The sequence below is a fragment of the Podarcis erhardii genome, assembly GCF_964252035.2.
Source record: "Podarcis erhardii genome assembly, chromosome: 1".
Lineage (NCBI taxonomy): Eukaryota > Metazoa > Chordata > Lepidosauria > Squamata > Lacertidae > Podarcis > Podarcis erhardii.
This window is the reverse complement of record NC_138497.1, coordinates 15,296,410-15,322,150: the sequence shown is the minus strand read 5'-3', so window position 1 is coordinate 15,322,150 and position 25,741 is coordinate 15,296,410. Positions and strand designations below refer to the sequence as shown.

The 25,741-nt window shown below is 45.2% G+C and overlaps 1 protein-coding gene across 4 annotated transcripts in view; it reads left to right on the top strand.

Moving 5' to 3' along the window:
• The first annotated feature begins 21,761 nt into the window (after positions 1 to 21,761).
• The window catches only part of EXOC3L4 (exocyst complex component 3 like 4), a 48,761-nt gene continuing 44,781 nt past the window's right edge, over positions 21,762 to 25,741 (top strand). For all 4 annotated transcript variants that reach the window (XM_081859394.1, XM_081859392.1, XM_081859391.1 and 1 more), the window contains exon 1: positions 21,762 to 22,028. The gene's annotated coding sequence lies outside the window, so the exon portion shown is untranslated. The remainder of the gene's footprint in view (positions 22,029 to 25,741) is intronic.

Here is a 25,741-nt window from a genome sequence, read left to right as displayed (position 1 = left end):
AGGGAGTGTTGCTGTGCTCACTAGGCCTGGCCTCCCGGGCTGTTTGTTTCTTTGAATAAATAGTCAACGTCACTGATGTCATGTGAGTTATTACTGATCTGCTCTTGGCACCCACCCCTGGCACCTCCTCGGACTCTGTGTTGACCATGTAGGACTCAGCAGGGAGGGGGAGGAGGGGACAAAACTGGAATTCTCTGGGCCTGCCTGTTCATTGCCTCTGGCTCCACCTACTGTTGGCCTCCAGCCTTACACCCTGCCAGTCCCAATGGACGCCCCCCACACCTGAAAAGAGCTATGCATGCATACTGAGAAACACCCACAGAGTTTGTTGATGTAAGGGCAGAACCTGATTGGCCCATGTTCCTCTCCCTCAAAGGAGCTTTCTGCTCATCTGTGGTACCCCTTCTCAAGCATTCCTGGGGGGCAGCCAGGAAACTTCTTTGTGCATTCTTACAATGCATGGCAGTGATAGTCATAGAAACCCCTCCAATATCTTAAATTGCCCCAAGTACTGCAAGAAGTAGGCTCTTGATGAGCTAATCAAGGAAGCTTACTCTTTTCCTTCTCCTTATTAAAGTAGGCTGAGTCAAATGAAGCACTCTCTGCGCTGGGCTATTAGTCAGTCCAGCTCGCCAGGTTAGCCTGACCAGCTTCCTCCAGAGTACTGATGGGTTCTTAAATTAAAGGTGATTAGACAATAATTGATTAGCTTGGAGAGGAAGAGAAATAGCTAGTTTTTATTGTCTGGATGACACACAAGGCAATACAGGTAACCCTCATGGGTGATTTCTTCACTGGCTGCAGAAGTGAGCTTTGTCCTTTTAAAATAGAAATCAATAATGTCAGGCTGGCCAAAAGTTACAACAATGACTAGTTTATGTCAGGTGTATTATGGCAGGGAGGGCCATGAGAAGACTGGAGAAACAGTTAGAGTATACTGTTAGAGTATATTGGTGTGATGGCTTGGGATTCAGACTCAGAGGTTGAACCTGAGGAATCCCAGCCTCCACAGGAGTCCCTGCCTCCAGAACCAGCTGAGCCAGGGCTGGAGCCTGAGCCTGAAGGGTCCTCACCTGTGCTGGATCCTCAGGTGCAGGCACCAGCTGAGTCTGCTCTGGCTCCTGAGGTGATGGAGGACCCATTGCCTGCGGGTGCTCCACTCTCAGCCCCGTCAGGGGAAGGTGAGGTTGCCTCTGGGTCCAGTAATCCTCCAGCCTCTCCTGAGCTGCAGAGGCTCAGGGCAGAGAGGCAGAGGGAACTAAGTTCCCGCAGGAGGAGTGCTCGCCTCCGGGCCAGGAGAGGTGAGTCACCTGTGGACCGGGGCCGCCCTATGCCTCAGGGCAGCTAAAAGCCAGTCAGTCCCAGTCCCAAGTTGCGGGAGCAACCTTGTTGCTGGCCTGTTCCTGCCTGCACCCTGTCCTGCTCTTCTGCCAGAGTTCCTGAACCCATCCGACTCCCTGCCTTGGACCCAGCTACAGCTTTAATGGACAGCCTCCATACCACACCATCGACCTCGGACTGGACTCGGACCTCACCTCTTGGTTAGCCCCCAGGATCAGCACAATTGAACTGGCTAGATTAACAGAGGCAATTAGAGATCACACTAGACAAGAGTTTCAGAAAGCTTGGGGAAAATGCAGAGAATACGTCACAAAACAGTGCCCTAAAATACATACCTGGACTTGTTTCGATTAATGTCTGCAGGAGACTTTGTGGATATTTAAGTTACAATTAGAAAAATCTTAATAATTATTCATAAAGGAAACTGCTTATAAGAAGTAAATAAGGAGGCCAGATACAGGATACAGGAAGTCTTTTATTTGGTTCTTTGTATTGTTGTATGTTTTGCTTATTGTATGTTATGCTCACGTTTAATGAGGGTGGATTTCTGTATTGGGGGAGTGGGGGGGGTTATGTTACTTTGTAAATAAAATATCCAATAAACATTTTAAAAAGAGAGAGAGAAGACTGGAGAAAACCCCCACAGAAATAAAATGTGTCTGATGAACAATGCACGGATTGTAAATAATACTTTAAGGGCAAATTTCTATTTATCTGCTAGCATGCCCCCAACTAGCAATGACAAACCTAGACAGTGTCTTAAAAAGCAGAGACATCACCTTGCCAACAAAGGTCCATACAGTTAAAGCCATGGTTTTCCCAGTAATTATGTATGAAAGTGAGAGCTGGACCAGAAAGAAGGCTGATCAACGAAGAACTGATGCTTTTGAATTATGGTGCTGGAGGAAACTCTTGAGAGTCCCATGGACTGCAAGAATATCAAACCTATCCATTCTGAAGGAAATCAGCCCTGAGTGCTCACTGGAAGGACAGATCCTGAAGCTGAGGCTCCAATACTTTGGCCACCTCACGAGAAGAGAAGACTTCCTGGAAAAGACCCTGATGTTGGGAAAGATGGAGGGCACAAGGAGAAAGGGACGACAGAGGATGAGATGGTTGGATAGTGTTCTCGAAGCTACGAACATGAGTTTGACCAAACTGCAGGAGGCAGTGGAAGACAGGAGTGCCTGGGGTGCTCTGGTCCATGGGGTCACGAAGAGTCGGACACGACTAAATAACTAAACAACAACAACAATGCCCCCAACTTCATGTGTGTGCTAAGCAGTGTGCAAACAGCTTTAGCATGAGAGAGCTTCTCCCATATTCCAAGGGACACAGTCATTAAAACTTTCATTTAAACTGAAAACAGGGGTTGGGGGGAAGCAAGGTGTCCATCTAGCTTAGTATTGTCTACACTGACTGCCAGCAGCTCTCCAGGGGTGAAGACCGGGGATGTTCCCAGCCTTACCTGGAGATACCAAGGATTGAGCCTCTGGCCTTCTACATAGAAAGCAGATGCTCTACCAATGAGTTATGGACTTTCCCCATATTCTCCAGAGCCACCAACATGCCCTTCTCTGTTGGTTTAATAGAAGTTCACTGAAGTTCACTGAATAGCACCAAAGTGTACTGATGTACACAACACAGCCATTTCATCAAAAGCTGGGCTAGTCAGAAAATTTGGAGACTGCATATTATCTTGGCTGGCTGGCTTTATAAAAGCAGGGGGAGGGAGGGGGAATCTAATTATATTTTGTTTTAAAGGGCACTCAATAGTGATGCTAGCTTGCATGGTTGCTATATTCAAAACAAAATAAAAAAATTCCTTCCAGTAGCACCTTAAAGACCAACTAAGTTAGTTCTTGGTATGAGCTTTCGTGTGCATGCACACGAAAGCTCATACCAAGAACTAACTTAGTTGGTCTTTAAGGTGCTACTGGAAGGAATTTTTTTATTTTGTTTTGACTATGGCAGACCAACACGGCTACCTATCTGTAAATGATTGCTATATGTTGAACTTAACTTGGTTACTGTTTCTTTAATTCAGAAAGGCTAAAGTATAAGGTTTCAGACTTATATTCTGATGAAAGGCATAGTTTCTCTTAAGTGTGAAGTATCAAACAAAAGGCACAAACAAACAGAAAGCACTTTAAAAAGCCATCATGTTAATATTAACAATCCTCAACATAGGTAGCAGATACGGATGGTGAAGAAACTTACAATATGCAACAAATGCCGCTTATTACTAAACGGAAGTGGGCAGGTTTAATAGTTTCTTTTTCTTTTTGGCCAATTATTTTACTGATTTTCCAAAATATTACAAATCGTTACCAAATTGATTCAATTCAATACAATTTCCCAAACCGCTTTCCCACTCTCCTTACAAGATATGTCCAAGATAGACCCCCGTTGTTGCGTTAGTTCTCAACTGATCTCTAGCTGATATTACTCTGTAATTGCCAATAATATTTTCCATCAGCTGCCTCTTTACAACCCTACCATCAGCAAATTCATCAAATAAACCTTAGTGTATATGTTCTATAACAGCATGTGTGGTATATCATCAATAAGTTCTTATTTCCAGATTTCGACTAATACTTTCCCCCCCATCCAAACAGGAAATAGGAATATAAGACACCTCCTCTTACAAACACAGCCAAAATGATTAAACAAAAATTAAATACACATCCCTGGTGTTGAAATCCAGTATCACAGGTGCCCAACCTGTGCCCAACTTTCGGGGTGCCCGGAGTGGATGTGTGATGTCACACACATGTGTGACATCATGAGTGATGTCACACACGTGTATGACATCATGTGTGATATCACACAGGTGTGTGACATCATGCAGCATGAGGAGACAGTGAGGTCTGCCACAGCTGCAGACAGGCCTGATGGGGCCCACTGCAGGCCACAGAATATTGAGGGGGCATGGCCCCCTCCCTGAAAAATTGGGGGCCCTCAGCCTCTCATTCTCCCCTAGATGGCACCCCTGTCCAGTATTTCTGGGACTGGAATTGTTCTTGTTGCTAGGAAGAAATCCACAGCAGGTTCATCCTGAAAGGCAAAATATCCCCTAGATTTGACACAACCTGGCAAGGCTGTTGTTGTTGTTGTCTTCTTCTTCTTCAAATTTGGCCTTCAGTATCGGTCCCACTAATTGACTGGCAGGCTGATTGAAACTACGTGTGATTAATCCACCATTTAAATGGATTACAGTTGACAGCCCTAATTATTATGCACTGGCAGAACACCCCCAAAAAAATAAAAAAGTAAAGAAAGCATTGTTGTGTGCAAATGGAATCACATATTTGGACCAGCTTTCGCCTAATGAGAATGTGTCTAATTCCACAGCATCCCCAGAAACATTATTATGAAGGATTGTGAAGCACAGCGCCGCAACCAGCAGAGGTGTCATGGTGAAGAAATATGGTGGAATTACAGAGTTCATCAAGAACTTCAGCTCCCTTCATTTGGGTCTGAATAGAGCCAATGGCTTCCTTTCCCGTTACAGATTCTTCTTCTTCTTTGGCAATCACTTGTAGCTGAGTAAGATTGTCTTCCATAAACGCAGTCTTAACAATGAGTAGGTAAATGACTGTGGGGGCCAATTCTGGATCCACATGTCCTTCCACAGTGGGGACGTTGGTTTCCAGGCAGGAGTTGAACACGGTGTGGATTTGCCAAGCGTGCCTTCCTCTTAGCATGTTTCTCCCTTGCATCCTGAGTTCGAGTGTCTTCAAAGCCCACAACACCTTTGGTAAAGGCTGTTCTCCAATTGGAGCACTCACAGAAAAGTGTTTCCCAATTGTCGGTGTTTATACAGTGGTACCTCGGGTTACAGACACTTCAGGTTACAGACACTTCAGTTTACAGACTCCACTAACCCAGAAATAGTACCTCGGGTTAAGAACTTTGCCTCAAGATGAGAACAGAAATCATGTGGCGGCGGTGGCACGGCGGCAGCAGGAGTCCCCATTAGCTAAAGTGGTACCTCAGATTAAGAACAGTTTCAGGTTAAGAATGGACCTCCAGAACGAATTAAATTCTTAATCTGAGGTACCACTGTACTTCCATTTTTTTAGATTTGCCTTGAGACAGTCTTTAAACCTCTTTTGTTGACCACCAGCATTACGCTTTCCATTTTTAAGTTCGGAATAGAGTAGTTGCTTTGGAAGACGATCATCTGGCATCCATACAACATGACCAGTACAGCGATTAATTACCTCAGCGCTGCCAAGATGATTGTTTTATCACCTGCCACTGCTGTTTTACCGAGTCACTGAGCCGATTTTGAACGCAGCCTACCTCTAATTGCCTCGTCCCTCCCTGTACTTCTGCCATTTTATTTCCTCCTGACCCCAATGCAGACAACTCAAATTACAATCCCTCAAATTGCGGTCGTAAGGAAATATACCTGCAGTTGAGGAGTACACTTCATGCATCTGATGGAGTGGGTGCTGGTCCACTGCAGCTCACACCACAATGAAAACTGGTAGTCTTGAAACTGCCACAAGACTCCTGGGAACATAAGGAGCTATTGTACACCAAGTTAGAGTTTCATTCCATCTAGATCAATACTGTTTACACTGACTGGCAGCAGCAGCAGGAGGAGAAGTCAGCCACTGAAGTCACACATGCTTGGCTCTGCGCTCGGCCTCCTCTACCCCCTGATTTTTTCAGACATTGTGGGGGGGGGGGCAAAAGGGCTTGGCCCCCAGGAGTTGGCGCCCCCGAAACAGGGACATTCTGTTCTACATCAGTATCACTTCCTGAGCATTTCCTCCTGGTCACGTACAAAATGTTATTAGGGGAAACGCACAAAGCTACAGTATTTTATACACAGAAATCTTTGAATTTATGCATTGCATTTAGGGAAATCTGAGGGGGAAAGAAAACCTCAAATCAATAAATACAGCTGACTGTGTGTGAGTGTGTGTAGACTGCACAATGCTATCATGCATTTGTGAGTATTTTGGAATCATCATTACTGTTGTGATTGTGCAGGTGTGTGAAATGGGGTATCCCGATGTGTATTTTAGGGTCCGGGAACACACAAACTTTTGAGTTCGGGGCTACATAAACTGCCCCCTTTTTTAGTGTTTCAAATTTCTGAGCAAATTAGGAATGTGCAGCTGCACAGACCCCCCACCCCCACCCCACAGGTATCCCCTTTGCCAACTGCCCCAGGACGCCCCTTCACCCAAATGCACAAAATGGGGAGACTCGTCAGATTTCAGAAGGTTCTAGCAATTCAGATCAATGCCTTTTTCCCATCCACATTAGAAGCCAGGCAGGAAGCGTCTTTGGAAGGAGGTGTTTTTGCTCCAGAGGACTCCTCCCCATCTCCCCAAATCCCCTTCCTCTCTAAGAATCTAGTCCTGTTCATTTTAAACCACAGATAGTGCCAAGTTGCAGGATCAGATCTCTCTGCATCTCTCTCAAAGCAGGCGCCAAAGAGGAAACTCCCGCTACACATACAGGTGGTGGCGGCTCAGTGACGCTTCAGATTCCCAAACGAAAATGGCAATGAAAGGCCATTGCAGTGTTGCAAAGAAACTGGGCAAGGACCTAAGAGGTTTGGACGCAGAGCAGACCCTCCCTGTTGTGTGAGGTGTTGCTGAGTATCTTTTAAGAGCATGCAAATGAGAACCTGAAGTAGATTATGGCTTCTCTCTTTCCCTGGCCAGAAGATGGAAGGAGCAATGAATGAAAAGGTGAAGAAAGATTTGAAGTTTTTTGAGCTGGGAGGAAAGATTTGCATTTGGAAATCCGGGACTCTGCATGACGAAGTGAGAAGCCGTAATGGCCTGAGGGTTTTCGTGACAGTCCCAGCATTTAGGGGCCAGTTGGAGACTGTGTTATCTTCCATGAATTTGACCAAATCTCTGTTGCCATTGGCTAATTATGAATGCTTCCAGTCTGTTGATTGTAGCTTGCCCATCACTTGAATGCAAACCATTGCTTTTATGAAAGAAAAATGAGGAGGAAAAACCCTCTCACCTCATCTTACAGTGGTCTTATGAAAAAAAAGAGTTTAGCTGCAATCCTGTCTAAAGAGTAAGCAGCCTGAATATATATAAAGAGAGAGAGAGAGAAGTGACCATTTTTAACAACGTATTATTTCGTTCATCGGAGGCCCTTGAAGAATATGCTGCCATCGTGTGGACTGAACACAGCAGCAAGTTAGAAGAGCCTGCTTAGAACAGCTGTCATGCATAGACAATGCCAGATAAGTCATTTCACAAGCCCTGTGCATTGCTAGAGTCATTAAGAAAGATGTTGAACAATACCAGATCCTTGTGGGGAAGCTGCTGAGTGTTTATTTCCAACACAGTTTCTTCAATCCATTAATTACCCCTTTTCAAATGTGACTTTTGTTCTGATTCTAATTCTAATTCTACGCAGAATTAGACAAACTGACAGGAAGAATCCGAAACCGGCGGGACCGGAGATTCACAGAAGACTGGTGTAAATTTACAGAATATTTGAAAAGTAATTGTGATGATCAGATTATGTTTGTAGGTTTGCAAGAAGTTTTGTGGGGTGAATTATTTGAATTCTTGCAAAAATGGATAAAGAGGAGGATTGTTAGTTAAGACAATTAAAGGCAATATGAATTTAAGAAATGCAGAAGAAATAATAAGAATGGTGGATTGTCAGAGGTGCTGATGGAAGTCCAAAAAGATTGTATGAGATGTGAAGTTTTGTGGTATGTGCGACAATTAATATACTAAAATGAATAAAAATTATTATTAAAAGAATTGAATGTGACTTTTGTTCACACTTCGGTTTTCTGTTTCCTGCTAGTTTCTTTTAAGCACACATTTCTCGGGCTTGGTTAGTGAGGCGCCGTTTGCCTTTCCCCCAAGGAATCCTGGGAACTGTAGTTTGTTAAGGGTTCTGGGAATGGAAGCTCCGCAGTACGTTTCCTAAGATTCTTTGGGATGTGAGCTGAGTTCAAGGGCGTATTCCAAACAAGCAGAAACATTTGATAAGCGTGTGGTGCAGTGCTAGGGAGGGATGTGGCTAATGGATAAAAGGCATGACCTGGGGAGGGTCCCAAGGGCCGAATAGAGAATTCTGGAGGGCCACATTCAGCCCCGCCCTCTCGGCTCCCGACCCCTTCATTATAGGAATGCTGTGCTATAAATTTTACTGACTGCAGCCATTGCATGTATGGGATGTCAGCGGATGGGAGGGGGATATTGTCTGCTGCTGAAAACTTGTGATGGATAGGACTCTTGTCAATCAGCTGTCACAGGTAGTTTTCCCGAAGATGCCAGAGGGATGGGCAACACCCACCCCTGTGTGGGTGATTCATTGTGTCCCTGTCACTCCTTACAATCAAACCAAGCTCCAGGAACGCAAAAACTTGTATCACGATAATAGCTCCTGTTATTGCTACTGTAATTCAAGGTTCTCTCATAGCCCCTACACAGCCAGAGTTTTGAAACAGAAATATGTACCGTATTATTTTTGACAAGGAATTTGACATGTGGCCTGCCCAATTTCGAAAAGGCTGAAAGATACAAGGAGCGTGTTGCTGCTACAATAAGTCTTGTCCCACCTTCTTGCCAGACGCGATACCAATAGATCTATGGTATCTTTAGTTGGAACTTACAGGACTTCTAAAGGAAAATATAAACTATAAATCTTGGACTTTTCCCACACTGGACAAATTAACCCAGTTAAAGTGCTGGGAATACTACTACTACTGCTGCTACTACTACTACTGCTGCTACTAATAATAATAATACAGTGGTACCTCGGGTTAAGTACTTAATTCATTCCTGAGGTCCGTTATTAACCTGAAACTGTTTTTAACCTGAAGCGGGACGCAGGTGGCGATGTGGGTTAAACCACAAAGCCTAGGACTTGCCAATCAGAAGATCGGTGGTTCGAATCCCCGCGACGGGGTGAGCTCCCGTTGCTCGGTCCCTGCTCCTGCCAACCTAGCAGTTCGAAAGGATGTCAAAGTGCAAGTAGATAAATAGGTACCGCTCCGGCGGGAAGGTAAACGGCATTTCCGTGCGCTGCTCTGGTTCGCCAGAAGCGGCTTAGTCATGCTGGCCACATGACCTGGAAGCTATACGCCGGCTCCCTTGGCCAATAAAGCGAGATGAGTGCCGCAACCCCAGAATCGGTCACGACTGGACCTAATGGTCAGGGGTCCTTTACAGTGGCATAGCGTGGGGGGTGCAGGGGGGGCCGGCCGCACTGGGCGCAACATCTGAGGGTTAGGGTTAGGGGGCGCAAATCCACGTGTTAGGGGGCGCAAATTATTTGCCTTGCCCCGGGTGCTGACAACCCACGCTACGCCACTGGTCCTTTACTTTACCACTTTAGCTAATGGGGCCTCCCACTGCTGCCACGCCGCCGGAGCACGATTTCTGTTCTCATCCTGAAGCAAAGTTCTTAACCTGAGGTACTATTTCTGGGTTAACGGAGTCTGTAACCTGAAGCGTATGTAACCCGAGTTACCACTGTAATAATATATTACTTATACTTTGCCCATCTGGGTGGCTTCCAACAGGAGAGTAAAAATACATTAAAATATCAGTCATTAAAAAAAACCTTCCCTAAACAGGGCTGCCTTCAGATGTCTTCTAGAAGAAGAGTTTGGATTTGATATCCCGCTTTATCACTACCCTAAGCAGTCTCAAAGTGGCTAACAATCTCCTTTCCCTTCATCCCTCACAACAAACACTCTGTGAGGTGAGTGAGGCTGAGAGACTTCAAAGAAGTGTGACTAGCCCAAGGTCACCCAGCAGCCGCATGTGGAAGAGCAGAGATGCAAACCCGGTTCCCCAGATTACGAGACTACCGCTCTTAACCACTACACCACATTGGCTCTCAATGTCAGATAGTTGTTTATTCCTTTTACATCTGATGGGAGGGCATTCCACAGGGTGGGAGCCACTACTGAGAAGGCCCTCTGCCTGGTTCCCTGTAATCTCACTTCTCGTGGTAAGGGAACCACCAGAAGACCCTTGGAGCTGGACCTCAGTGTCCACACCGAACGATGGGGGTGGAGATGCTCCTTCAGAGCTGAGGCCGTTTAGGGCTTTAAAGGTCAGCACCAACACTTTGAATTGTGCTTGGAAATGTACTTATAGTTTCAATGCTGTTTAAAAGGCAGTTGAATACTTGGATTGTCCAATTGGGGAAGGGTCGTAGCTCACGCAGCCTTGCATGTAGAAGATCCTAGAGCCTAATCCTGACATCTCTGGGGAGTCCTGGGAAAGAAGACCCCCCTGTCTTATATTGCAGAGAGCTGCTGTCAGTCAATGTGTCCAGGCTGAATGATGGGGGTGGAGACGCTCCTTTTCGTGTACAGGGCAAAAGCCATTTAGGGCTTTAAACGTCAGCACGAAGATCTCAAATTGTGCTTGGAAACCTACTGGGAGCCAGTGTAGGTCCTTTATCAGTCCGCATCTCTGCTGGAGCAACATCCTAGCCTGCTTCTCTTGGGTGCCTCCATCTAGCCACTCTTTTCCTTTCTCCACTTGGATCTGTCCATGGTAATTTCCTTAATTTTCCTTGCCTGCACTCTCAGCCCGTTTTCCTCGGTCTTGCTATGGTCTCTCTCTCTCTCTCTCTCTCTCTCTCTCTCTCTCTCTCTTGAGGTCCAAAGACCCATAGAACAATTTACTTTTACAAATTATCTAAAAAGACAACAAAATGAATTGGACTCCCTGGCAGGTTTTGAATAAACATGCACAAATTTATTGGTTGACAACATGGCGGATAGATATGTAAGGATATGTACAATTTTATAATATGCAGAGGAAATGTGTGAAGAGAAATCAGGGAGAGGAGCTGAGGGAGGTCCTTGGTGGGGGGGTGGCGGGAAAAGGGGGGAAATAATGTATGTGGTTATATGGTTTGATAATTTGTTACGTAGAAATTGATCGATAATTTTTTTAAAAAAAAGACCCATAGAACAATTTCAGAACAAAATACAGTTAAGACAGCCAACCATGAAAGAGAGAGTAACTGAGGCGGTCCTTTTGCTTTGTCTCACGCTTGATGTTCTTGTTTCTTTTGACTTCCGAAAGAAACTTTGCCACGGCCAGTGTAATATCACTAGACTTGTCATCCAAAAGATATTTAATATGGGAGGCTTCAGACTTTTCTGGCAGATTTCCCAGTAGGGGTTTGATCACTTGGTCCCTTGCTTGCTCATACTGCCCACAATGCAGTAAGATATGCTTCATATAATTGACGTCCTAAGAACATAAATGTAAAGGGACCCCTGACCTTTAGGCCCAGTCGAGGATGACTCTGGGGTTGCGGCGCTCATCTCGCTTTATTGGCCGAGGGAGCCGGCGTACAGCTTCTGGGTCATGTGGCCACCATAACTAAGCTGCTTCTGGCGAACCAGAACAGTGCACGGAAACGCCGTTTACCTTCCCACCGGAGCGGTACCTATTTATCTACTTGCACTTTGACGTGCTTTCAAACTGCTAGGTTGGCAGGAGCAGGGACCGAGCAGTGGGAGCTCACCCCGTCACGGGGATTCGAACCGCCGACCTTCTGATCGGCAAGTCCTAGGCTCTGTGGTTTAGACCACAGTGCCACCCACGTCCCTAAGAACATAAACAAAGCCTATTCTGATAAGGGATGCCTCTCAGTCTACCATTTAGCACTTCCGAAGGAAATACATTTAGTCTGGCTTTGGTAAATAAACACCAATAGGTTGGTACAGACAGGTTATATGATATGAGGATATCTGAAAGTCGTACCCATATTGGATTCCTGCTGCTACTGGGCCACAGATTACATGGGATCGAGATCGCAGGTCACTATGTGAGATGTCCCAAAGCCTTTGCCTCAGGGATTCAAGGGCTGTATCATAGCCCAGATGATACAAGAGGAATTGTGGCAGTCCAGTCGAGGTGGCTTTTCTGGCCATAGTTTTCAGCCATAGGCTGATAAACTCCTTGTTGGTTAAATGTAGGAATAATCCCTTCCCCAGGCCAAATACTGAAATATTGAGCCATTATCTCAGGGCAGCCCACCATGTTTGGTGGAGAGTGGGCATTCACCTAATTCCAAAAATAGAATTGAATTTGTGACACAGTTTGGGACCTCTAATAGGGACCGAAAAAACTTTCCCTAGAACCCATCTAATTTAGGAAATGAACCGTTGTACCAGACGTTTGAAGTGTAGAGAAGTTGGGAAACCGATTTTGCATTAAAGACCCTTATGGTTGAGGGAACATACTGACCTCCCCTTGTAAAAAAGAACAGGGCTGTGGTAAAGGATGCCTGAGATATAGCAGATAAAGTTCCCTGAAAATTAAAGAAAGGAAATTGAAAAATAAGAGTGGGAGGGAATTCCGAATAAATATTCTTTTTTCAAAAAGAATGCCAGGGGTCTTGTTGAGGGACAATGGACCATAGGAGGGGATCTGCTAACCAGCCTGGCAAACCCAATGCAAAGAAGGATGTGGGGATGTCCTGTTGAGTCGTGATCAGGGCTTGTGAGACTTCCTGCTGCTCAAATCACTGTTAAGTCTGCTTTGATGTGCTGAAGCCAGGTTGCTACAGCCAAAGTGAGGGAATTCATTCCATTGTTAGAGCCTTCCATGATTTTAATTGGTTGGTGCTCAGGCTCAAACTGCTTTAATTCTGTGTGCCTCCCAGAATGCCTTTCCGCATAAAGACAAGGGTCTGAAAGCTCATGCTCAACTCTATCAAGCAATGTTGGTCCAGTAAAAATATACAGCTTTGTCGTCTTCTTTCTTACTTCATGGATGGGGGTGCTGATGGCCCAGGTGGGATGCTACAAACGCACTCACTTTTCACGCACAGGCCTCAAGGATCCATTCAAAGAAAGGCAAGAAACACAGCCCATATTTTGACTGGGTGGAAGGCAGGTCTGCACCTAGAAATTTGCTAAGAAAATGAGCCAAGTGCACACTGGATTGCAGGGTAGAGCCCTGGGTGGGCAGAAATGGTGTTTTTCTATTTGTTAAGTACAGTCATACCTCGGGTTGAAGTAGCTTCGGGATGAGTATTTTCGGGTTGCGCTCCGCGGCAACCCGGAAGTAACGGAGCGTGTTACTTCGGGTTACAACGCTCGTGCATGCACAGATGTTCAGAATGATGTCACGCGCATGCACGGAAGCGGCGAATCGCGACCCGCGCACGCGCAGATGTGGGTTGTGTTCTGCTCAGGATGCAAACAGGGCTGCGGAATGGATCCTGTTCGCATCCAGAGGTACCACTGTACACAATCCTGTGCACCTTTGCTTTGAAGTAAAGTTCTGTTATGTCCAATGGGGCTGCTTCCTTCGTAAGAGTGGCAGGCTTACGATCTTAAACACGTTTTATGAAATACGAATTGACCGAATAAATGTGTGTTTTAAAAATGAAACACATTTATTAAATAAATGGTTTCATCTATACACACACACACAGCTTTATTGCGGTCCGTAGACCCAAAATACACAGTACAACAATAATATATATCAACAGTTATTGAGGTGTAAGATCAGCCTTGCTAGCCAACAGAGGAGCTTTAGCCTGTACATACTGATTTCTGATTTTTACTGCCTCTGAGAGGAATTTTGCTGCAGTCAGTGTAACAGTATCAAACTTATCCTCACATTGCCCTTCCTGAGCCGCTCTGTGAGGTGGGATCCCAGCCTCACAAAGTGAATTAAGGGTTGGCCCCTGAATAATAGCAATGTAAACAAGAGGTGTTTATGAATGAATGGAGTTCCTTCATAAGAAATAGAGAAGGTCAGGGTTAGGGATGAGAGGACCTGTCCATTTCGCTTCTTTCAGTTTCTCTCTCCTCCCTTCTTAAATTCAGTTCTCCATATTTCTGCAGCATATTTGTCAATGTAACAAAATCCCCACAAAAGAAGAATTTTTTTGGTGTGAATTTCTCCTAACAAGCACATTTTTTGCACAGAGATTTAACTCCTGGGCACATTTATGCCAAAGCAATTTCATAATTCCCATAGAAATCAAATTGCAATATTTCTATAGGACTCAAATTGAAGTATTTCCATAGAATCGCAGAACTGTAACACACACACAAACACAACAGCAACAACACTGCTCATTCCCTTTACCTTTGCCAAAGAGTGTTTTTAAAAGTCGCGAAAGACCATTGTAAGAAGCACACCAGCGCCCTCTAACATCTTGCAGGGGATTGTTTTAAAAGGGGGTTTGAAACGTGCCATATCTCAGCTGAGCTTTCAAATTCCAGATGAGAAACCACCAATGAGCACACTCACTTAGACCATGTCAGACAGCTGCACGTCCCCATTCTGACAGCTCCTTCTGGCCAATTTGTAAAAGCCCATTTGGGTAGCCATCGAGCTGTGGTATGAAATTGTAGCAGGGAGGGTGGATAGGTGTGAAGTTGCAGGCTCTCCGCTCTAACAAGTTTTGGAGAGCTTTCTGGTCATTACCACCTGCCTCTTCTGCTTGTCGTATTCACGCCACAGCAGCCAGTGACTTTGAAACACAAACCTGAGAGAACAAGAAGCCTCTGATTGTGTCCGGGCCGCATAACAGAAATGCCGAGCAATAATGAAAACATAGAACTTTTCTGAATGTGTCCATAAGCTAACTCTGAGGATCAAACCATACACAAAAGGTAGAATTCTTTTTTCAAGACTTGTTGAGGGTGGGATTTCTTGGCAGATGGGAGGATATATCTTGTCAGGCTACAAAGCAAAACAAAAATATCAATATTTTCCTCTGTCACTGTGGCTACGTGTTCAAAAAGCCCAGGGAAATCGCAGATCACGCTAGCAGGTTTCACCAAGCGGATGATGGCAACTTAGCAAGGTTGATTTATTGGGACCAGTCAGCATGTTGACTCCTAGAAACGGGTGTGATACAGTCCAGTTGGTTGCCTGTTAATTGCCTGTCAACACCTTTGGACATTGAAAGAGAAGACCCTAACACACAAAAGAAAAGGTGTGAGATATTGGCCTCCTTAAAGAAAAAAAGAAAACGAGGGCCTTTGGGTGAAAGTCACATGGAGGACTGCATGTGATGATAACTGGTGCTTGATAGCTACTGGTTTGCCTTGGTCTGGGGTCAATATGGCACAACAAAGGCAGGGAGCGAGAAAAGATGGGTTAGAAATGAATTTGCTAGGTGGATCAGAGCCTGGAAAAAACTTTGCTTGTGGCAAAAAGGGAATGATGTGCCTAATTTGCCGTGAACACAAATAGCAATCTCATATTGCAGTGCCCATTGTGACGGACAGGGTATCCAAAACCAGAGTGCAAAGAGGAGACAGAAGCATACCTAGCGGATGGTGAAACTGGTCTCCAGAGGGGCGGAAAAATCACCCCATAAATCCGTCTCTAGTTATCTGTGTAAGGTCTTGAATTCAGACAAGAGCTCGGATCTGAGCTGTAGGAGAAATGGCAAGGCAGCATGAAGGGGGAGACTATAGAGTGCGTGGCATATATGTTTGTGTGTCGTGCCACTGCTGTCGTAGCGAGATCAAACACGGGAGAAGCTTCCTGCCTTTCTCACACTGCGGCACAAAGTGTGTTTTTTTCTGGTGAGGGTGGGGGGAGTGTCAATACAGTTCCTAGCCAAGGGTGGATTGGACCCCAGGTTTGCCTCTGAGAAGAGAAAGCTAGAATCTGGCACTGAAAGCTACTGTTGACGATGGTAGGCTATGGGTCTTTCTGCAGCCAAACAGGAGTGCCCCTTTATCATTGCATCTCTGTGGCGCAAGCCTTATGCTATCAGCATCAGCAGTACATTTAGGTAGTTTTAGATTCTGCCTCAACAGGAACAGGGAACTGAATCCAGCAGGCAGACCAGATCCTTATCTCCCCTTCCTTATTTCATAGAAATGGAACCCTGGGTAATCACCCGGAAGCCCTGGAATCCTGCACTGCTTGAAGATTGGGGTGGCATGCAACAATATTTACAAGCTGCCAATTCCTCCTCTCATCCACAGTAAACAAGTGACCTAGCATTGCTTATTTTTGTCTCAAATTTGTTTGTTTCTAGTACGGTGGTAGCAATGACAAACCTAGACAGCATCTTAAAAAGCAGAGACATCACCTTGCCAACAAAGCTCCGTATAGTTAAAGCTGTGGTTTTCCCAGTAGTGATGTATGGAAGTGAGAGCTGGACCATAAAGAAGGCTGATCGCCGAAGAATTGATGCTTTTGAATTATGGTGCTGGAGGAGACTCTTGAGAGTCCCATGGACTGCAAGAAGATCAAACCGATCCATTCTTAAGGAAATCAGCCCTGAGTGCTCACTGGAAGGACAGATCCTGAAGCTGAGGCTCCAAGAGTTTGGCCACCTCATGAGAAGAGAAGACTCCCTGGAAAAGACCCTGATGTTGGGAAAGATTGAGGGCACAAGGAGAAGGGAACGACAGAGGACAAGATCATAGAATCATAGAATCATAGAGTTGGAAGAGACCACAAGGGCCATCGAGTCCAACCCCCTGCCAAGCAGGAAACACCATCAGAGCACTCCTGACATATGGTTGTCAAGCCTCTGCTTAAAGACCTCCAAAGAAGGAGACTCCACCACACTCCTTGGCAGCAAATTCCACTGTCGAACAGCTCTTACTGTCAGGAAGTTCTTCCTAATGTTTAGGTGGAATCTTCTTTCTTGTAGTTTGGAACCATTGCTCCGTGTCCGCTTCTCTGGAGCAGCAGAAAACAACCTTTCTCTCTCCTCTATGTGACATCCTTTTATATATTTGAACATGGCTATCATATCACCCCTTAACCTCCTCTTCTCCAGGCTAAACATGCCCAGCTCCCTTAGCCGTTCCTCATAAGGCATTGTTTCCAGGCCTTTGACCATTTTGGTTGCCCTCCTCTGGACACGTTCAAGTTTGTCCGTGTCCTTCTTGAACTGTGGTGCCCAGAACTGGACACAGTACTCCAAGTGAGGTCTGACCAGAGCAGAATACAGTGGCACTATTACTTCCCTTGATCTAGATGCTATACTCCTATTGATGCAGCCCAGAATTGCATTGGCTTTTTTAGCTGCCGCGTCACACTGTTGGCTCATGTCAAGTTTGTGGTCAACCAAGACTCCTAGATCCTTTTCACATGTACTGCTCTCAAGCCAGGTGTCACCCATCTTGTATTTGTGCCTCTCATTTTTTTTTGCCCAAGTTCAATACTTTACATTTCTCCCTGTTAAAATTCATCTTGTTTGTTTTGGCCCAGTTCTCTCATCTGTCAAGGTCATTTTGAAGTGTGAACCTGTCCTCTGGGGTGTTAGCCACCCCTCTCAGTTTGGTGTCATCTGCAAATTTGATCAGGATGCCCTTGAGTCCATCATCCAAGTCATTGATAAAGATGTTGAATAAGACCGGGCCCAAGACAGAACCCTGTGGCACCCCACTAGTCACTCTTCTCCAGGATGAAGAGGAACCATTGATGAGCACCCTTTGAGTTCGGTCAGTCAGCCAGTTACAAATCCACTGAGTGGTAGCATAGTCAAGACTGCATTTTACCAGCTTCTTTACAATGGTTGGACAGTGTTCTCAAAGCTACCAGCATGAGTTTGACTAAACTGCGGGAGGCAGTGGAAGACAGGAGTGCCTGGCATGCTCTGGTCCAGTGGCGTAGCGTGGGGGGTGCAGGGGGGGCCGGCCGCACCGGGCACAACATCTGGGGGTTAGGGTTAGGGGGCGCAAATCCACGGGTTAGGGGGTGCAAATTACTTGCCTTGCCCCGGGTGCTGACAACCCACGCTACGCCACTGCTCTGGTCCATGGGGTCATGAAGAGTTGGACACGACTAAACGACTAAATAACAACAACAACGACTAAACGACTAAACAACAACAGCAAAGTACAGTGGTACCTTGGTTCTTGAACTTAATCCGTTCTGGAAGTCTGTTTAGACTTCCAAAACATTCACAAGCCAAGGCACGGCTTCTGATTGGCTGATTGGCCCCAGAAACAATGGCGACAGTCAAAACAGACGTTCAGCTTCCAAAAAATGTTCGCAAACCGGAACACTAACTTCTGGCTTTGCGGTGTTCAGGAACCAAGCCGTTTGGGAACCAAGGTACCACTGTACTGCCACTGTTAGAAGATGCAAAATGCAAATAAAAACCCCCATTAAACTGTAAACCATGGCCAAGTGCCAATTGTGCTTAACATAATTGCATGCAGTGAGCATCTCAAACACAAATTGTGGATTCCCCCCCCCCCCCATGCAGCATCATGGAATGGCAGTGATAGGGTTTTAAACGCCATCTCCCACTCCTTGAAAAATTCCATCAACGCTGTCTCCGAAAAATTTATATGCATCACTAGGGAAGACACACAAACTAATGTCAGTGTACTGGAGCAAAGATCATGAGTGTCGAAGCAAGGATTCTTCAACATCAACTTCAATGGACTGGTCATGTGGTTCAGATGCCTGATTATCGTCTTCCAAAGCAACTCAACTCAAAAAATGGAAAGTGTAATGCTGGTGGTCAACAAAAGAGCTTTAAAGAATCAAGGCAAATCTGAAAAAAGGAAGTATAAACACTGGCAACTGGGAAACACTGGCCTGCAATTGGAGAACAGCCTTTACCAAAGGTGTCATGGGCTCTGAAGAAGCACGAACTCAAGACAAAAGGAGAAATGAGATAAGAGGAAGGCAAGTTTGGCAAACCCTCTCCGTGATCAACTCCTGCCCAGAAACTACGTCCCCACTATGGAAGGCTGTGCGGATCCAGAATTGGCCTCCAGTGTCACTTAGGGACTCACGGTTAAGACCACATTCATGGAACACAATCTTACTTGTTTATGAATGGTTGTGAAAGAAGAAGGGTTTTTTGTTGTTGTTTCTGCTTTTTAGAAATGGCATTTAACTGCGTGACAGGTTATTAAAAAACACTTGTTTTTAATATTTGAATAAAGTGCCTACCTGTGGAAGTCCTGCTAGTGGCACAGAAGGATAATGGTGAGCCAGTGGTGTTTGTGGAGGAATAATGAAAGGCAATGCTTGGCTTGCTAAACTTGTAGTGAAAATGTGAGATGGAAAAAGAAGCCATCTTACTGCTGAGAGTGAATCTGCATCTAGGATACACACACACACACACACACACACACACACACACACCCTCTTCAAAAATGAACTATTTGATCTGGATTCAGGCACAGTCTCTATGGAAACCCTGCAAGGCCATTTCTGAATAACAACATTTCTGGATGAGAGAGATGAACTTAGTAGCACCAGCTGAAAGAGGGAAGAAAGAGTAGAAGATGACACAGAGGAGGAAAAAGATATGTGGTCAAACTGTAAGTTAACCTGCTGCAGTAACAAAGAAATGTGAAAGGCACAGATATATTCACCTTCCTAAGGGCAGTTAAAAGCGGATTGCAGCACATGGAATTGGATGTCTCTCATCTCCTATAGCATCCGCTGGCCCAACTGTATTATATTTATCTGTGAGAATTTTACGACCCTGTACTACAGTCCAAAAAAAATTGCTCCTAGACCACCTTCCAAACCGCCCACCATCTAAAGAGACACGACACAAAAGGAAAATGAACTGGGAGGGAGAAGGAAATAAGCAAGCGTGGGATCAAGTTCTTAGCTACAAGTTGTTCTTAAGACTGACCCACTGAGATGCAAAAGTTTGAAGGGGTGAGGCAGTTCGATTGTGCCAGATTCTGCACCCTGAATCTCTCAAACAATATATGAACGGTGGGGTCTAGAGTTCCCAGGTGTCTTCGGAATGGCTGTAAACCAGCTAAAGCATAATGAAACTAATATAATAACGTATATTTACCACCAAGTTTATTTTTTAAAAAAATAATATTTATTGCTTTTAAACACTACAAAGAAAAAGAAAGAGAAGAGAAGAAAAAAAAGAAAACAATACAATACAACATATAAGCAATACACAACACAACACTAACACAATAAACAAAAAAAAACAAAACAAAAACAAATTAAAACACACATCTTACCATACCAATATCTTAACTTTCATTCCCTTGTTTCAACGACCTCCTCACACCTCCCTTTTTATATTCCACTTCTATTAATTGTTTCAGCAAATCCTTTCCATCTTCCTCTATTTCTGTCATATAATTGTCTTAACATATTTTAACCTTATTTTCCCTTTAATACTCTAGTAATCTATTTATACTTAATTCCTTATAACATTGCTACTAAAGCCGTATAACTTCATTCCAACATTTTTCTAACACTCATTAATTTTACATTATTTCTATAAATAGTCTTTAAACTTTTTCCAATCTTCTTCCACCATCTCTTCTCCCTGGTCTTGGATTCTGCCAGTCCTTTCCGCCAATTCCATATAGTCCATCAACCTGGTGATCTTCTGTCCGATGCTCTTAACTCTTTTCCAAGTCCCTTCTGCGAATCTTCATACTTATACAAGAACTTTGCTTTGTCTTCTACTGATCTTATTTTTATTTTCCTTCCTTTGAGGCTGAAGAATAAAGCCCTAAACGGCCTCAGTCCAGTATACCTGAAGGAGCGTCTCCACCCCCATCGTTCTGCCCGGACACTGAGGTCCAGCACCGAGGGCCCTCACTGTGAGAAGCCAAGTTACAGTGAACCAGGCAGAGGGCCTTCTCGGTAGTGGCGCCCGCCCTGTGGAACATCCTCCCATCAGATGTCAAAGAGAAAAACAACTACCAGACTTTTAGAAGACATCTGAAGGCAGCTCTCTTTAGAGAAGCTTTTAATGTTTAACAGACTACTGTATTTTAATACAGTGGTACCTCAGGTTACATACGCTTCAGGTTATAGACTTCGCTGACCCAGAAATAGTACCTCAGGTTAAGAACTTTGCTTCAGGATGAGAACAGAAATCGCACGGTGGCAGCAGGAGGCACCATTAGCTAAAGTGGTGCTTCAGGTTAAGAACAGTTTCAGGTTAAGAACGGACCTCCGGAATGAATTAAGTACTTAACCTGAGGTACCACTGTACTTTGTTGGAAGCCGCCTAGAGTGGCTGGGGAAACCCAGCCAGATGGGCAGGGTATAAATTTTATTATTATTATTATTATTATTATTATTATTATTATTATTATTGAAAGCCAAGTCATGAAGTTCTGTGTGAGAGGCAGTGTGGCCTAGCGGTTAGAGTGTCAGACTAGGTCCTAGATCCCCACTGGCCCAGGAAGCTCCCTGGGTGCTGCCTCTCAGCCTAAGCTACCTCACAGGGCTGTTGTGAGGATAGAAAAAGGAGGGGGAACCCAGAAGGAAATAAGCCAAGCGAGCATAATCTGCCATGTTTGGTTAACATTTCAGTGTAGATCTTAAATATACATATTTGCTGTCTGGGTGCCAAGCCTTTCTGCGAACTCTGCTGTGTAAATCATTAATCAAGCAGAGGTGGAATTTCCCCAAACTGACCTTTGGAACTGTTCTCAGCTTGCCTATTCCATCTTGCAAACAGAAAGTAAAATAAAGGGTAACCGGAGGATTTTTCTTTTTTTACTTCCTTTTGCAGCACACACACACACAAACACAAAACCCAGCTTTGGTAGCGAACGGATTTTGGTTTTAGCCTAAAATACCCCCTCTTCCATCTCTGTTATGCTCTCCGTACAGGGTTCAGTCAAGTTTTGCAAAGCCAAAAGAAGATGAGATCACGACCTGCCTCTGCGGAGAAGGTGTCTTGACAACCGTTTGTCTGAGGGGAGTGCGAGAAATTGCAGATTTAAGAAAACCAGGTGAGTCATGAAGAGAACTGCATCTGGAGGACTGGCGGTCCCTTTTGGGTTCCCCGTCATAGTCTGTGTGTTCTAGGTGGATATGAACCACCTCCCTCCTCCTCCTAGATATTTACAAGATTAAATGGGGGAGAACGCATAATTTACATTTTATCAGTAGAGGACAAGCAACCATCCACACAAAAGACACTTAACGTAGATTCCGACGTATAAGATGACTTTTTAACCCTGGAACAGAGGTTAAAAAGTCGGGGGTCGTCTTATACGCCGGGTATGGGCGGCGGAGCTGCCCAGAGTTTTAGGCGACTGGGCTTATAAGACGAACCCCCAAATTGCAGCTGCCATTTGGGGGGGGGTCATCTAATACACCCATTAAAGGGATGTGGGTGGTGCTGTGGGTTAAACCACAGAGCCTAGGACTTGCCAATCAGAAGGTCGGCGGTTCGAATCCCCGCAACAGGGTGAGCTCCCATTGCTCGGTCCCTGCTCCTGCCCACCTAGCAGTTTGAAAGCACGTCAAAGTGCAAGTAGATAAATAGGTACTGCTCTGGTGGGAAGGTACACGCTGTTTCCGTGCGCTGCTCTGGTTCGCCAGAAGTGGCTTAGTCATGCTGGCCACATGACCCGGAAGCTGTACGCCGGCTCCCTCGGCCAATAAAGCGAGATGAGCGCCGCAACCCCAGAGTCGGCCACGACTGGACCTAATGGTCAGGGGTCCCTTTACCTTTACTAATACGCCCAGTCACCTAATACACCGGAATCTATGGTAAAGATTTGGTCTGTTTTAAACGAACTGTTAATAGTGCTATGTAGTAAGTGTTATGTAGTAATCTGTGCCAGCCCTGCTGTTAGGCACCGTGATACAACTGCCTCAGGTGGCAGATGGTGGTGGGCAGCAACAGCTACACCTGATCTGTTCCTCTTGAGCTCTTCCAGCCTCTCTTCAGACAGCAAGATTTCTTGGGCCGTTTCAGCAATGTTGTCATTTTTGATATGGCTGTTGTTTTGGGACTGTTTATATTCTCTGTACCACTTTGAACCCGAGTGCATTTGTGGGAAGTGTGGTTTGTTAAGTATGCTGGGAATTGTAGTTCTTTGTGGGATAAACCACAGTTCCCGGGATTCTTTGGGGGAGGGGGGAGGTTTAAAAGTACTGCAGCAGAAGTCTGTGACTGCAACCAAAGGGGTTTGTATGCAAACCTACTATATAGATCCCATTTTTATGGTTTATAATAGCCACATGGAGTTAGCGCAAATGCAATGCTCTCTATCCCTTTACACAGTGCTATTTTTATAGAAAAAGAGGTGCCAGAACTCACCATGAACACCTCCTTTGTTCTATTAGAATGGCAACAATGGCACCCACCTGAAAGGTACCGGAACTGAGTTCCGCTGAGTTCCAGCTGGAAAAATGCCCTGCCTTTACACTGATTAAAGGTCAGCTGTTGGATTATGGCGTCCTCTAATCCTTCCAGCCTCTCACTTCCGCACACAAACTCTCCATGCTGGGCTTTGCTATGGTTGTGTATCCCATGGGCGTGGAAAACCAGAGTTCATGCTAGCCAGAGCTTTAAATGGAAGGTAAAATAAAATAAAAGCACAGGGATTTGTGTTTATGCCGTACATATTTTGAACATGGGCTCACTTGGTGCACAATGGTCCTCATTCTGCCTGGAGAGAATAAAAGCACCTGATGGATAATCACAGGTGGTCTAGATTAGAACATGGGGAGAAGGGATAGCAACATAGGAAACTGCTCATACTGAGCCAGAGCATTGGTCCATCTAGCTCAAGACTGTGGACACTGACTGGCAGCAGCTCTCCAGGCTTCCAGGCCTTACCTGGAAATTCCAAAACTGCAAGCATATAACACAAAGCATATAATGCTTGACAGCTAGGGTGTGTGTGTGTCTTTTTCTGTGTGTGATGGGCTCTCCTACCTTCCCCAAACACCACTCCTATTAAATTGGGAATAGAAACTGAAGTGTAGGTGGGTTCCCACAAGGCAAGACACAGTGTTAACATCAAGAACCTTTATTGAACTAACTGGACAACAGGGGCAAAGCAACTGCTTCTATGCATTTCTGAAGGCGTGGGCCACACCCACTCCCAACGTGATTGGCTGTCTAAACTTCCAAGCTGCGAATCGCGACTCAAGAGTTTAAGGGACAATGGTAGAGGCCCAAATCCTGAAATGTTCTGTGATTGGCTATCATGTATCTAATCAGAACACAGGGGCTCAGAATCCTTAGTCCAGTCTTAAGACAAACACAGAGCACTGAATGCATAACAGAAACCATCTTGGTCTGCTCTGATGTTTCTTCCACCCCCATAGTTACTCAAATCCCTTTCTTTCAATTGAAAGAAAGAGCTGTAATTTTCTCCTAGTGTCTTTCTCTCTATTTTGTAACTTGGATTGCTGTTTCCTTCCCCTGCTGTGGTTCCTGGGCTTTAGCAGCTATTTGACCAGCAAAATTTGGTGAAAAAGCCCTCCCAGGCAGCCACAGCTGACAAACTGGAACGTGTCCAGAGGAGGGCAACCAAAATGGTCAAAGGCCTAGAAACAATGCCTTATGAGGAACGGCTAAGGGAGCTGGGCATGTTTAGCCTGGAGAAGAGGAGGTTAAGGGGTGATATGATAGCCATGTTCAAATATATAAAAGGATGTCACATAGAGGAGGGAGAAAGGTTGTTTTCTGCTGCTCCAGAGAAGCAGACACGGAGCAATGGTTCCAAACTACAAGAAAGAAGATTCCACCTAAACATTAGGAAGAACTTCCTGACAGTAAGAGCTGTTTGACAGTGGAATTTGCTGCCAAGGAGTGTGGTGGAGTCTCCTTCTTTGGAGGTCTTTAAGCAGAGGCTTGACAACCAGATGTCAGGAGTGCTCTGATGTTGTTTCCTGCTTGGCAGGGGGTTGGACTCGATGGCCCTTGTGGTCTCTTCCAACTCTATGATTCTATGATTCTATGAAGTGGCAGCGATGGGTGGAAAGCTCACCCTGTGGTATTTCTGCCTGTCACACCACTCACTGAAAGGACGGGTCTAGTGTGGGAGGGGGCCGGGGAGCTGCCATCCTACAGTGCCATAGAAGTAGGAAAAGTGGGGTGTCAGTAGGACAGCTAGATGCTGTCCTTTCGTTAAAAATAAATAAATCATTAGCTGTACTTTTTCTTCCCCGCTCCACCTCCTGAAATTCCTTCCGCAACGCATTATTAAAAGCACAGGAGCCTCATTTGCCCCTTTACACTTGGCCAGCCTACCAAACACGGCGTTACAAAAACGGATTGCACGTTTCAAAACCACAGAGCAGTAACCATGGCAATTGACGTATTTCTGATTTCAGAAAACTTAAGCTATCGAGGGCCCCTTTTAACCGAGGCAGAGTGTGCAAATGAGGGTTCGCCTTACAGGTCAGAAACAAGTGCTGAATCGACTCCAGAGATCAGGCCAATAAGCGGCGCAGTGAAAAATCAATCCCCGGACTTGCCTTGACCTGCTTGAGATCCTTGGAGGTTTTCCATCTTCAGCTTCACTCAACGGATTGACAGAGAGGAAGGGGGCCCTATTATAGTGTGGAGATTGAATGCCATCTTTTTAGTAGGTCAGGGACATGCCTGGATGTAGCATTGAACACATCTGGCCAGTGGCGGAGTAGCAAAATTCGAAGTGTGGGAGCTCATCATTATAGCCCTTCTAACCAGACCTGCAAGGAGA